Genomic DNA, 13,814 nt, shown 5'->3' with positions numbered 1-13,814 from the left:
GGCGAGTCTCTGAATTCTCAGGCATCTCTTAATACCTCCGTGTCCAATACTAATACGAGTTAATGGAAGGCGCAGGGGCTCCGCCGCGCCGTCATTCCAGGGCCCCCCTCCCGACCCGGACTCCCAGTCCACCCTATGTCCGCCCGGGGCAGCGGGCACATCCGCAGACACGACGCTAGTGGCGCCCAAGCTCCGCGAGTGAGAAGTCGGGGGTCAGGGCTGGGGCGCCTTCTTCATCCCGAGAGGGTGCCCCGACGAACACGGGGAGCAGCGCCATCGCGGGGGACCCCGGCCAGGACTCCCACCGCCGCCCAGGCTCCTCTCATTTATGGGCAGCAGTGCCGCGGGTGTAGACGGTCTCCCGCGCCTCTCCACTCAGGTCTGCTATCTTCGGTGCCGGCTCGGGCACGCCCCCAGCCTTGCAGGCGCGCTTGGGGTTGACCTGGCCTGGGGGCGCCCTCGCCATCCTCGGGAGAGCAGAGAGGGAGCCGGCGCAGCTCCGCGGCAACCCTGCGTCTGTCTGCAGCCCGCCGTCGTCCGAACCTCTGCAGGCCCGGGGACCAGGCCACCTCAGGCCTGGGGCAGGCACCCGCCAGCGGCGGAAACCCATGCAGAAAACATCAAACCAAAGCCAGCTGAAGGAATCAGATCGAGCTCTTCCAAGTGACAGAGACCCAACTATTAGAGAGTTCACCCGTTTGGATAGCCTGCCACCTTTTCACAAAATCTTATTAATAAGGCTGTACAATACAGTTTATAGGCTCAATAGATAACTGAGAAAAGAGTTTTGGGGATGCTGCGTTAAAATCCTCCTCAGCTAACGGAAATAGAGGTCAGAATAGCCATAGAGCAAAACTCAGAGAAGGCCTGAAAAGGATAGGAAAATTCATATTTCTGGCTCTGAATGGCTTTGTGTTGGCTGTCATTAGAGACATGTTGGTCTTTTCTGCTTCTCCTACTATGGAAGATTCCTTAGGGTTCCCGCCTCCGGTGTGTTACACATCAAAGGGTATATGGACTTAACCGTACTGCAGGCAGAGCTGAGCGTCAGCATCAGCCACACCGGGCATAAACTCTCTAGGTGTACTGTCTCCCAAGAGAACTGATGGAGCTGATGGCCTCCCCCTGCCAGCAGCCTGATAGCTTCCCCTAGAACCTCTTCTTTTATGAAGATGTGCTTCATCTGCCAATTAAGGTGTCTGCAAGATAATTCATTCAGATTCCTGGCAATGAATTTCCAAGGGAGGTTAAAGTCTCCTCATGGACAGAACAAGAAAGGGAAAGATGGATCTTTATTTCTACCTTCACTGGCTTTTATGCAGTAGCTGCTCCAGTCATAATTCAACCTCCATTTCATACTTGAAATCTGAACAAAAAATTCATCTTTGGAACTAAACACAAACTAGACTTTTTCCACCTACTGTCTGGGATGTCAAAGGAAAAAACATTCTAGAATATACCAAGGCAGAATTGTGCACTGGAGGATCAGGCTACTGAGATGCTTTGTTGGGCCAAGAACCACATTCAGATGATTAAGCCTGAAGAGAGGGCTGTGACGTGTACCGGCTTCTTACCAAAGAAAGGCAATGGACCTGGGTTCAATCACATGTACTCATAGATTTTAAAAATGGCAGCCTAGATTATATCAGTGCAACTCAAGCTCTCTCCCAAATGAAGAAGGAACGGAGCATTTACAAAAACAAAATAGAAGCTACCTTTACTGTTTACCACTGGAGAGGCTGTGTTGTGCCACATAGTCAGCCCTTTCCCTGCCGTAATGGATCCTTTACTAATGAGACTAAAAGTAGCCCTACTGGAAAAAATCTACCAAGTTAACTCTAAATAAAGATCCGTTAATCCTAGTTTTCATCTGCGTGCTATGATGCAGCAAAATGAGTCCAGGTATCTTTATCTTGTTTCAGATACTATAGCCTTTGAAGGAAGTTTTTAAAATAAATCTATGCTTGAAGGCAGTAATCGGCAAGACAATGTGGTGCCAAACGGGAAATGATAATTACCTAAAACATGACTCAATTTTTCCATCTCAGGAGATGAACCTGATGCTCTCTGGAAATCATGTGAGATTCTTTCCATATAACAATAATAGTGACTTATACAGGACTAGGAAAGACTTAGACATTGATTTCGAAGACAACAAACACAGAGAATGAGGAATTTTTTAGATCTGACTTTCTGGTGAGGATTTTATCTGTTGGCGTAACAGATGAAGTCCTGACTTATGTCCAAGATTCTTTTTATAAGTGTAGCTTTATGTGTTCAAATCGCCAGCAGCAACATTCTTTGGCCCTCAACGCAAGCTGAAGGTGAGGTAGCTACAACCACAGCAGTAGCCACAGCACCAACAAAGGCACGAGGAGGAGCAACGGCAATTGAGTCAGAAAATGCGGCTTGTGCAAGTTCACAGCAGCTTGTAGACTGGAATTCGAACCAGTCCATGACTTTCAGTTGCCCCCCCGCAAGATCTACAACAGAGTATGGTCTTTTCAGACGTCCACGGCAGGAATCAGAATTTCCCTGCAAATCTGAGTTTAAGACCCTTCTACACAGAACTTTATGCCCTGTATCAGTCTGTCCCACCCCACCATTTTAAGTTTATTCAGTTGGACTTTGTTTTAGGAACTTTTGAACCATCACCACATCTGATACCTCTAATTTAGAAGATTTGGCCTGTTGTCTATAAGTTCCTGAAAACCAACAACATGGTAGAAATGCACAGCCTATCGTGGTAACTTCTCAGGTATGTTCGGCAGGGAATGTGTCGCTATATCAGTGTCAGCCAGAAACTCAACTCCAGGCTCCCAGACTTTTTTTTTTAATAATTTTATTCATTTATTTATTTTTCCCCCAAAGCCGCAGTAGATAGTTGTATGTCATAGTTGCACATCCTTCTAGTTGCTGTATGTGGGACGCGGCCTCTGCATGGCCGGAGAAGCAGTGCATTGGTGCGCGCCGGGGATCCGAACCCAGGCCACCAGCAGCGGAGCGTTCTCACTTAACCGCTAAGCCATGGGGCTGGCCCTCCCAGACTTTTTAAAACAAGTTTTGGAGTGGAGTTTTCAGTGAAACATATCCAGCTGAATTAAGTAGCATAGATAACGCTCAGACTATCACTAAGAACACTAACACATCACACATTCTTAACTATTGCACATCTTCAGCCTCTGTTATTCGCCAGAGACCAGACCTTCCCCAGAATGACATCCAGGGAGTGCCTCTAACTGCAAACACAATTTTCACCTTGGTTTTTGGATGCTGTTCAAGGTAAGTCTGCAGAGTGATAAAACCGAACGTTCTGCGCCAGCAAGTTCAAATGGAGGCATTGATGCACATTGTTGGTGTACTGTCATTTCAAACCAAACAGCAATTTTTGATCTTAGAAGACAATTGAAAAAATTAAATATATATACATCAGCATTAAAATAGAAACTATGGGGGCCGGCCCGGTAGTACAGCGGTAAAGTGCGCGCACTCCGCTTCAGCGGCCCGGAGTTCCAAGGTTCGGATCCCACGTGCAGACTGACGCACCACTGCTCAAGCCATGCTGTGGCGGCGTCTCATATAAAGTAGAGGAAAATGGGCACAGATGTTAGCCCAGGGCCGATCTTCCTCAGCAAAAAGAAGAGGATTGGCATTGGGTGTTAGCTCAGGGATAATCTTCCTCACCAAAAAAAAAAAAAAAGAAAGAAAGAAACTACTGCTACAAATAGTAATATACTTCATTTCACCTTATTCTGAGCACCGCATTGTGTGAAATATTTATTTGAGGGGAAAATGAGCATTCCAGATGCTTTTAAATAAAACAAACTTTTCTCTATTTAAATTTGTTGTATCAGAATAAAAATGAAACACGTAGGGTTTGAACTTCTGGAGAGATATTAGTAAATCAAACACAAAGTTAAAAAACTAAAACTATTCTCCTATATTTTTAGCTTCTGTTTTTATCTCAGATACTAAAATAAATAGTGTGATGTTTTTATAAAAAGAAAATTTCAATGAGTTTCTCCTTCACTGTGAATCTAAGTGCCTCAGAATATTTTTTTACCTGTAACAGTATAGGATCTATAGTTTATATACAGTACGCCATTTTTCTTGTTAAATTAATATCTTTTCTGCACATAAATATGTTATTTCTTAAATCCAATAGTTTTGATCAAATCTAGTATGTTATAATTACACTGTTCACCTGCTTTATTCAGCTAATTTAAGGTAAAAGACAAATAATGATTAAAAGAAAAGTATTACATAACTTAATGGTTTCTTGACTTTAATATTATGTGCCTTATAGTGAAAAACTTTTGAAAGGAAAAAGATCATCTTTCCTAATTATTTCTTAATATTTACATAAATATTAAGATGGTAGTACTCAAATTTCATAAGTGTTTTCAGGACAATTCTTACCTGTATTAAAATCTCCATAATGATAATTGAATGATGCTTGGATATACTTTAAAATTTTTGCAATATGCAAAAAATCTGCTGTTAAATGCAACCATTTTTAACTTGCAATCAGGAAGGAAAAAATGGTTGATGAAAAGGGTCTACATCAAACAAGGAAAGGCAAGACTGCTGAGGATTCAACACTTCAGAAATGAAGGCTTGGGTCCCCCCAGCAGGTAAAGAACCCTGGCTAGCTGAGGTCGTGGCTGAAGGTAAAAGAAAACGTGGCATAGTTTGCAGAAGAAGGAAGTTATAAATTATCAGCTGTAGTTCTCTTTAGGTTTTTTAATTCTTCTTGAATTAGTTTTTGATCACATATTTTTCTTGAAGACACTGCATTTTGTTCAAGTTTTCAAATTATTCACATAAAATTATTTACCGTAGTCTCATGATTTTAAAAATCTCCACTGTATCTGTAGCTATTTCTGTTTTTGGGGGTTTGTTTTGTTTTGCTTTTTGTGAGGAAGATCGGCCCTGAGCTAACATCTGCTAATCTTCCTCTTTTTTTGCTGAGGAAGACTGGCCCTGGGCTAACATCCATGCCCATCTTCCTCTACTTTATATGGGACGCCGCCACAGCATGGCTTGCCAAGCGGTGCGTCTGTGCGAGCCCGGGATCCGAACCGGTAAACACCAGGCCGCCACAGCGGAGTGCGTGCACTTAACTGCTTGCGCCACCAGGCTGGCCCCTAGTTATATTTGTTTTTTACTCCAAATATTATTTGTGCCTTCTATCTTGTTCATCTCATTAGAAGATGGTTTATTATTTTCTTTTTACAAAGAAGTTTCTACTTTTTTGATCCTCTTATTGTTTTGTTTTCTAATTCTTTATTTTCTGCTATCTTTGTTACTTTCTTCTATTTTCTTTAAGCTTACACTATCACTCTTTGATAGCTTCATGAGTAAAAAGCTTTATTTATTTCCAGATTTTGTTATTTTTTTAATAAATACACATCAGGTTATAAATTTTCCTTTAACTCAATCTCACAAGTTCAGATATGTAGAACCTTCCCAGTTCTTCAAGCACAAATATTTTGTCATTTCTCCTGTAGTTGCTCTTTTAACCCATGAGTTTTTGGGAATTCATTTTTTAGTTTCCAAACATTTAGATTCTTTAAGTCTTTGTATTGTTTATTTCTGTTGTGATTATTACAACGTGGTCAGATAATATGGTTTATATGACTCAGATTCTTAAAAATTATGACGATTATAAAATAAAAAAGTCATGGAGATGTAATGGGCAGCATGGTGACTATAGTTCACAATACTGTATTGCATATTTGAAAGTTGTTAAGAGAATAGATCTTAGAAGTTCTCATCTCAAGAAAAAAATTTGCAACTGTGTATGGTGATGGATGTTAACTAGACTTATTGATAATCATTTTGCAATATATACATCTATCAAATCATTATGTTGTACCCTTAAAACTAAGACAATGTTGTATGTCGATTATATCTCAATTTAAAAAATTATGACTTCTGTAAAGTTAAGCTTTCTTTGTGACCTAGTACCTGAAGTGCGAGTAGGGTATGGTAATATTTGAGATTTGAATTGCATATTATTGGAGTTTTAAACAAAATGGACTTTTAGTAACCAAAAGTTATTAAATCTGCCCAAGATTTCATTAAGGGTCAGGAAAGGGATATTTGACAGAGCATAACTAAAAGCAATAACGGAAAGGAAAAATAAAATTTCTTCACACTTACATCTCCCTCTGAAGTGAGACTGCTCAACAAGCCAGTTATAGTAGGTCCTCAATACATGTTTGTTTGAAAAAATTGATTTATCCAAGATCCCCCATCTTCCCAACTTGGCTTTATATTCAGAATCTCTTTTCTTAACTCTCCGTAATCTGAGAAGCCTTTTTCTTTTTTTCCTTTTTCTTCTAAATACTGATCTGCTTTCATTCCCAGTTTAATATGGTTTCTGGCTAAATTCACTCAGCTCCCAAAGAACTATGTCTATTTCTGAGGTCAAAGCCTTTCTTATTTTCTGAGGGTCCTCTGAGTTCTGTAAAGGATGCATTCTTCTCTTGACTGCTGGAGGAACAGGAAGTTCTGCTTTTACTTTCTTCACCAACGAAGCATATGCTTGTTTATGATTTTCTAGGGCTGTGCTGAAGAAAACTCAGCATTTCTCAGCTCTATACTAACAGGCCACTGGGTGTCAGTCCTGAGCTATTTTGTAAGGGAAAAAAGGCAGGAAAGACAAGCAAACCTGAGCATGAAGGATAAATAACGTTTAAGAAATTAACATAAAGTCATCAGAGATCAACCATTTTTGACCAAAGTAGGTGAAAGAAACCATAGCAAGAGTCAGAAGAAAATGGAGGTGTCATCACAAGTTTGAACTAAAACGGCCCAAGGTGCTTAAATAAAATTGGTACGAAAGCATCCCTCCTTCTACCTTTATTATCACCAAAGTAACCCGGTCCACCATAGGTGACCCCCCCCCCCCTGCTGGGGAGGCTCCTGCACGCACTCTTCCCTTGCTCGCCAGGACTTCAAAATAAAGCTCCGTGGCTGCTCCGTGGCGTAGCAGTTCAGTGCGCGCGCTCCGTTTCGGTGGCCCCAGGGTCGCAGGTTCGGATCCCAGCACAGACTGAAGCACTGCTTGTCAAGCCCTGCTGTGGCGGCGTCCCATATAAAGTAGAGGAAGACGGGCACGGATGTTAGCCCAGGGCCAATCTGCCTCAGCAAAAGCAGGAGGATTGGCATCGCATGTTAGCTCAGGGTTAATCTTCCTCACAAAAAAAGAAAAAAAATAAAATAAATAAAGCTCCAGAGCTGAGCTCTCATCAGCCAGTCCCTGGACTGTCCTGGTCTACAAACTCTCAATCTTGGATCAGTCCTACACTCCTCCTTCTCTGCTTCCATAACTTAGTGACAGCACTGCTGGAGAAAAGTACAACAATGAGAATTAGTGTTTTCACAGATGTACAATTTGTCGTCTCAGAAGGATTCTCAATTCAGCTTGTCGATCTTTTTCCCTGTCCAAGAATAGGTCTCTCTCTCTCTCCCCCCTGCCGCCTTTTCCCTCTCCCTCTCCCCTTCTCTCTCCCTTCAGCTAGTATCCCAAACCTTTTTCACCTCTCTCTCCTAGCAGATGATCTGGCTCTCATAGAGAATATTGACTCCAAGACCCCCATGTCCTCACTATCCCATCCTGTCCCTCATAAATATCCTGCCACCCATGTAGACTCACCCTCATTCTTACCCATTCTTACCTTCTGCCTCGCCAATAACAAGAAATAAGACAGCAGCCCTCCCGTCTCCTCCAAGTGTCTCCCAGCACTTTGCTCCATGAATCAATCTCTGTATCTCTATAAACTCTGGATCCCCAGATTGCTAATGTAACGGGATGGAGAAAAATTGAATTCTCTTAGCAAATGGCATGAAAATTCCTCTTGGAGATTTGTTAGAAAAATTAATTGATGGCGGCTGGCCCCGTGGCGCAAGCGGTTAAGTGTGCGCGCTCTGGGGTTCGCCGGTTTGGATCCCGGGTGCGCACCCACGCACAGCTTGTCAGGCCATGCTGTGGCGGCGTCCCATATAAAGTAGAGGAAGATGGGCACGGATGTTAGCCCAGGGCCAATCTTCCTCAGCAAAAAGAGGAGGATTGGCAATAGATGTTAGCTCAGGGCTAGTCTTCCTCACCAAAAAAAAAAAAAGAAAGAAAAATTAATTGATAAGCCCATAAAGGTTGAAGGTGAGAGCTTGCAGGGGCCTGACTGTGGGAGGATCACTCAGCTCTAGAAGAGGAAAGGAACTCCTTGCTCTAAAGAAGCAGGAGGAAGCCGGGGAGGATGGAGGAGGAGCCAGCAGAACAGCAGAAGGCAATGTGGTTTGCGGTGTAACCCCTCTCCAGGAGTACCTCCAGACTTCCTCCAAGTTTCCTAACTTATGACATTTTTGATTATTTTCATTACTATTAACATGCGTATCGGGGCTGGCCTGGTGGTGTAGTGATTAAGTTCACGTGCTCCACTTCCATGGCCCAGGGTTCACAGGTTCAGATCCCGGGTGCAGACCTACTCACTGCTTATCTGGCCATGCTGTGGCGGCGCCCCATATAAAGCAGAGGAAGATGGGCATGGATGTTAGCCCAGGGCCAGTCTTCCTCAGCAAAAAGAGGAGCAACAGATGTTAGCTCAGGGCTAATCTTCCTCACATACACACAAAAAAATTGCAAAACATGAGTACGTGTGTAAAAACCGGTGAAAGGACTGAGATTTTCACTGAGGTGACAGGAGATGGACCTGAGACCACAGGTATAGAGGTGTGAGTGGACAGAAGCAGGAGGGAGCAAGCTCTCAGAAAGTCACTGACATCAGAGCAGGGAGCCCTGGACTGTGGCCTTGGGCCAAGGGTAGCTGTGTCTCTCAGAGGCAGGGAGGTCCCAGCCGACATTAACTTGCTCAAGTTTCTCCCATCCTACACAAAAACCACTTCACCCTGAGCCCTTTGTGGCTCCTTTTCATTCTCTCCTCTCCTTATCCAACTTTCTTGAAAGTATGGTCCACACTTGCAGCGGCAGCTTCAACAACACCTTCCATTAACTTCTCACCCCTCTGCCATCTGGTAAGTACTCTCACCAAGGTGGTAGATGATGCCCTCAAGGGAAGCATTCTCAGTCTTTACCTTACAGGACATTTTTTCCACATAAGGCACCAATGATACCTTTCCTGGTATCTCCCATCTGTTTTCTGGCCTTTCCTCTGGCTTTTGCCATGGATGGCTTTTTCTCTTTTTACTGCTTAAATGTTGGCACTGGTGCCTGAGGGGCTGCATTTCAACTGGCATCCAGAAGGATTCACCAACTGGGGGGAGTGGGGGGGGTCTGTTAAAGTAAATTTGACCACAGTTGAGTCATGCAGTAGATGGTGCTGTTACAATGCGAATAAAGGAAAAGATTGTGGAATCGAGTAAAAGTTAAAATAGAAGGTCAGGAATCTTCTTGAGAATATTATTGAGAAGAATATTCTAAGAATAAAAGGAACAGAGTAGTTATGGGGACCAAATTGCAATACAAAGAGAGAAGGTGATATTGTGAAGGAGAAGATGCAGGTGTTCAGAGATAGGAGAAATAGTGTTATAAAAATGAAACCATATTTGTGTAATTTAATAGAAGGTAAAATAGTTCCCTGACAGGAAAATATAATGGGAAGCACTGTGCTCCATAAATTCTGCTTGGAACGTGCTATGCAGCCCTTTACTGTAACCCGTCTGGGTCAGTGAAATACAAATGGTGTTCTTCTCTAGCTGTGGTAGGCTTCAGCGTCAATAAGCATTCAGATTATGTTTGCATTACGTTCTAACAGGAGAATCAATCACTCTACCAGATGAACATTGGCGGTAAAACACAATAGAGCTTTCCAATATGCAATTTACCCGGTTTGTTGGACCAGATTTTCCTCCCCCGTAGACATGTGACCCTTCTTTGGAAAGGTTTGTCCTCATTCAGCTTTCACTCACGTGGCTACGCTCGAGTTGCGTTGTAATCCTACCTTACCTATTCGAACTCAGAATTTAGGGTCAAAAAGTTCCATCTTGGAATGTGTGCAGGAAAATGAATCAGAGCAACTGCCAGAAGAGCTGAATTGCAATGTTGTCGCTCCTGTTCTGTAGCCCCATGCTGTCCAATGTGGTAGCCATAGCCACATGTGGACATTTAAATGTACAGGTAAATTAATTAAAATTGATAAAACTAAAATTCAATTCCCCAGTTGCACCAGCCACCCTTTAAGTGTTCAGTTGTCATGTGTGGCTACTTCATTGGAGAGTGCAGATATAGAGCACTTCCCTCATTCCAGAAAATTCTATTGGGCAACATTGCTACAGAGACAAACACACACACACACACACACACACACACACACACACACACAGCCCCCATAGTCATAAGTCAAGGACTACGGTAATAGAATTCAAGTTTCTATGCCAGACATCAAACTTTGGCCTCCTTTCCTTCATTTGAATTAATTTGATTATCAGGTTTTCTTATTAAACCAATCTGTGTAATTAAGATTTTTCCCCCCGGATGTATATCAGTCAAGAATCACTGAATTCGTTACCGAGGGACGTTATAACACATCCTTCAGTGAAGAATAATTTGGATGCTGCCTTTCTTGGAAGCAGGTACATAGAGTTATGAATTCAGGAAACTCCTGTTGCACTTATTTTGCTCAAATAAAAAGATTGATACATACAGCAAAACTTACAGTCCTTAAACAGAATGCCAGCATATTTGTACTTACCAGATCCTTATATGTCAGGTCCCAATTGTGCTGTTAGCTAGGTGAGTCATTTAATTTCCCTGAGACTCAGTTTCTTTGGCTGTAAAAAGCGAATGATAATACGAGTGTCACAGATTTGTTTGTAAAGATTAAATGAGATAATGCATAGAAAAGTGTAGCCTTCCTAGGCGTGCTCAAGGAATGATTATCAGCAACTGCCCCGGAGGTTGCAAGTCAGGTAGAGTGTTAAAGATTTTAATGACTTCTCCACCTTCTTCCAGGAATCGCTTTTCCCACCAAAGAGCCAGAGGCTTGCAGAAAATTCTGCCTCTTCTCACAAAGAGTGCAGAGACCTGATTCACAAATAGTCATTGGTGGAATGCATTTTGTGACAATATGATTTTGTGATTTTAAAAAGCTGGCTGTGACATATACTTATTACTATAGGGATACCAGACTTCATTTCGGGAGGAGACTGCTCTTTTATTTTCAGGTAAGGGGGACACTTTGATAGGCTTTAATTGTGCGTGGCAGGGCCCAGAATCCTGCTCTGACCATAATATAAAAAACTTTTTTTCATTGTGGATGGAACATTGCTGAGCAGTGCAGTGTTGGAGCCTGAGGCCAAAGGAAAAATGTACAGCCCTATAGACACACAAAAAATACCCTCCCACATCTTCAACCAAGTAGAAAGGGTTAATACAAGCATTACAATTTAAAAATATGGCTATATATCAAGCCCCACGTTGCCCAATCTGTTCACACGCCACTGTCACCCCTCATAAACCCACCTGGACTTGTGGGCCTAGAAACACAGGCTGATGCCTGTTGTGCAATAAAGCAGAGTCATAAAACAAACGATCAGCCTGTCTTCATTTAAACTCTTGATATTTTGTTCATCATGGATTTTCTGCATTAATTTTGCTTTTTTTAAATATTGCGTTAAAATATTTTTGATCCTGATTATTGAGTTTTTTGATGCCCCCTTAAAATGTGTGCCTTAGTGAGTACTTCATTGCTTTACCCTAATCCTGGCCCTGAGGCTGAGAGATTATCCTGAGGTTAACCCTAATTCTCCTATGGCTGGAGCTAAGAAGAAAAGATGTTGGAGCTGTGGACCTTAGGACCAAGGAGAGAGTCGAGGGAACGCCTGTCTGTGTAGGAGGGGAGCAGACCCAGGAACTTGGAGACACCAGTGGGAGTAGGAGAAGGCAAGGAGGAAGGGGAGCAGAGATGGCCCTTGTGAAAGGGCATGGCTGAGAAGCTTCAGGAGCAATGGGATCTGAGAACCACCACAGAGTACAGATTTTCCTTTCTGAATTGTAGTTCTTTTACTTTATTTTCATATCTTCAGTAAAGTATGTTAAATATGACAGTGATCCTTTGGACGAATGAAGAGAGGAGCTAGTGATCATAAGAGGAGAAAATTGGCCTAAAGAAAGCTACAATAGCAAAGAAAGCAGTTATTCATTAATAGATATACATTTATGAAAATAAAGGGAGCAAAATATCTTGATATTCTTTGTCACATGCATGAGCTCTATACTCCCTTGCCACTGATTAAAATTTCAAGACTCATAGGCCCCCAAATTCATGCAGAGCCCCAGAAGCTGGACCTGGTGGTAAAACCACGCACCTGTGGTCATTAGAGATCTAAGTCAGCCCAGCTCTGGAATGAAGAAAGATGTAGGCCAAATAGAAAAAGAAATCACTGGTATTTATGAAATCAGATAAAATAGCTGGTATCTAGAATCATATTCTAAATGAAAAACCACATGGGGGTTGAAAAGTGAGAACAGGGCAACATCAGAAACATCAAATGTCTGATAAATGTTAATTGTAATATTTACAGTTCTTCAGTTTCCACAGGCCAGCATGGTAAGAGTGACTGAAAGACTGGATACCATTCATCCGGTTGAGTCTTTATATTACATAAGAAACACAAGAAAAGTCAGTGAAGTATTGAGCTAGTTTTTTTTTGTTTTGTTTTTTTGGTGAGGAAGACTAGCTCTGAGGTAACATCCATGCCAATCCTCCTGTTTTTGCTGAGGAAGATTGGCCCTGGGCTAACATCCGTGCCCATCTTCCTCTACTTAATATGGGACGCCGCCACAGCATGGCTTGACAAGCAGTGCATCAACGCGTGCCCGGGATCCGAACCTGCGAACCCCAGGCCGCCAAAGCAGAGCACGCGCACTTAACAGCTGTGCCACTGGGCCAGCCCCGAGCCAGTTTTTTATGACTTTTGAATTGTATTTCTGAACTTAAGGAAATCAATGTCAGAGGAAATAATGATCTATATTAGACAAAATGCTTCTGGATGCATCTGGATGAAGGTCATCATGGGCAGACCTTAGAAGATGGAGCACACGTGGCATGACCTAAAATTCCCGCATAGAAACTTTCAGAAGTTCAAAGATACTTATTAAGTGGAAATTAAAGAATGCTGTAAGTATTGCTTAGGCCCCTTAGAATACAGAAAGTCCATCACTTCTATACACACAGAAGAGGAATAGTGGAGAAGGTGGGAGCAGGAGAGAAGCTGGGCTCAGCAATGTGAAGTGAGAAGGAAGAACAATACCTCCAAGAATGTATGTGTATTCCCTGAGAACCCAAGTGCCTGTCAGGCAGAATGGGGGCCTAGATCATGGCTCTCTGAATATTAAAGTGAAGAGTGGCTTTGGAGAGCCTGAAAACACGAGGACTTACATTACATCTTCAATTGTTATTAGAAATCCTGATGACAGAGTGATCATTCCAAGACAGACCCACCTGCAGTAGGTGAGAGAATAAATAGAAAGATCCTGGACAACCAACAGAAATCCAGGAGCCAGGACCCAGAACAAAACAATTCCCTTGGCCACATCTAGTGGAGAATGGATGTTTATCACTGGAACAACACTGTATATAGTTTGTGACGTATACATTTATGCTTGAGTTAAGTGTTTAGCAAATTGTACCAGTTCTCCTTCCACAATGTATGTTCAGTTACTTTCTTTTTTTTTGTGAGGAAGATCAGCCCTGAGCTAACATCCATGCCAATCCTCCTCTTTTTGCTGAGGAAGACCAGCCCTCAGCTAACATCTGTTGCAAATCCTCCTCCTTTTTTTTCCCCTTTTT

At 42.5% G+C, this 13,814-nt stretch overlaps 1 pseudogene; it reads left to right on the top strand.

Moving 5' to 3' along the window:
• The first annotated feature begins 608 nt into the window (after nt 1-608).
• Nucleotides 609-13,814, top strand: part of LOC131413381 (KATNB1-like protein 1) — a 37,542-nt pseudogene continuing 24,336 nt past the window's right edge.

The sequence above is a fragment of the Diceros bicornis genome, chromosome 14 (genome assembly GCF_020826845.1).
Source record: "Diceros bicornis minor isolate mBicDic1 chromosome 14, mDicBic1.mat.cur, whole genome shotgun sequence".
In the NCBI taxonomy this organism is placed as follows: domain Eukaryota; kingdom Metazoa; phylum Chordata; class Mammalia; order Perissodactyla; family Rhinocerotidae; genus Diceros; species Diceros bicornis.
This window is presented reverse-complemented; position numbering and strand designations above follow the sequence as displayed.